Genomic DNA, 1,554 nt, shown 5'->3' with positions numbered 1-1,554 from the left:
GTTACTTATGGAAAAATGAGCATTGCCGTCGCCAGAAACATTGACCGTGATTCCTGTGCAACTGTTACCAACTTTATCTCCAGAAATGACATCACAGTATGTTCCAGCACGAAGACCAGTTTGCAAAGTCGAAGATAAAGGCCTGTAAAAGGAAATATAAAATATAACCTGATTTCAACACAATCAAAAACAATACAGATCATAGTGAAAACAATTTAGCCTAGCATTCTAAGCAGTCAAAACCTCAAAGAAAAGAATATCCATCACAAAAATCTTTCTGATGTGTGTGAATTTAATTTCTCAGGGAAAATATACATCTTACAAAAGAACCAGGAAGTTGTTAGTGCAGTGAACCTCATTAGAAAACAAAGGTTGAAGATCTGAGTGTTGCTAATGTCAAAATTTGTAGATGGGCTTCAGTTCTTTTGTTCATAGAGTGACTGTGAGTTGGCTTGACTTGAAGGCAATCAACAACACTGCAACTTCCAATAAAATTAGGTTGATGAACAAAAATAATTTTCCTTATCTGAACTTAACAAAATACTAATTTTGCTCAACAATTTCAATTATATCTTCAAAAGTTTAAATGAACTTGGGTAAAACTGAAGAAAGGCATTTTTACAAAGTGTACAGTTTAAAATATAAAGCTGCTCTGTGTAAATTTATTTTAGTTCTTCTATCTGCCAAAGAAAAATGTCAGTCATGGACCCTTCTCAAGAAAGTTGACTTTTTTCCTGAGTTTAATATAATTTAGGCAAGAATTAGTTAAACATTAAGGAGAAGAGGTCTTACACTAAGACATTTCAACTGCTTACAAAAAGGTATTCGTTCTGTTCTCTCATTCTACATATTAGGAAATCAATATACTTCAGGAAGAATACATATGTGATAAATTAAAAGCCAGTAATATGAATTTTTAAGGAATATGCATAAATACACAAGATCTTTATGCATATGCTTTAAAAATTATTTGGTAAAAAAAACAGAAAAAGTCCGAAAAGACCAAAAACCAAGATATGAAAGCTGTTAGAGAATGAGCTGGAAAAATTAGTTCAATACTGATCCAGTGTTTTTAAAATAATTTTAAGAAATAGCATTACAAGCATGCCCTTCTGCAATTTCCACATCTTGTATAGGGTACAGTTGGATGTGCATACATGTGCCAGAAGACATGGAAGAGTATACCAAATAATCTTTCCTAATAGAAAAGCAAAACTGAAACCCATGACCATTGGGTTAATTTTGACTCATAAAGAACTACAGGGAATTGTCCATAAGCTGTAATTGCTCCTGTCAAAAATCTACTAAGACAAAGTCACCGGCATGTTGGTTAACCACTAAACATGTGACCACTGTGCCAACAAGACTGAGTTATAACTAGGAGAACAGCAGAAGAAAAACCATCATTACTCTTTTTTCTAATCTCTACTTTTCCTTAACCTATTGACTGAAAGGATTTTTCATGTATCAGAAAAGAAACAATAAATGAATAGGAAAAGAACATATTTGTACATACTATTATTCTAAATTATTATCTACTTACCAGTCATCATT

General features: G+C 32.4%; 1 pseudogene; it reads right to left on the bottom strand.

Moving 5' to 3' along the window:
• LOC102876001 overlaps window positions 1–1,554 on the bottom strand; it is a 62,014-nt pseudogene that overhangs the window by 46,007 nt on the left and 14,453 nt on the right.

Source organism: Elephantulus edwardii, unplaced genomic scaffold (genome assembly GCF_000299155.1).
Source record: "Elephantulus edwardii isolate Elephantulus edwardi_28Jun2011 unplaced genomic scaffold, EleEdw1.0 scaffold00020, whole genome shotgun sequence".
Classification (NCBI taxonomy): Eukaryota; Metazoa; Chordata; class Mammalia; order Macroscelidea; family Macroscelididae; genus Elephantulus; species Elephantulus edwardii.
This window is presented reverse-complemented; position numbering and strand designations above follow the sequence as displayed.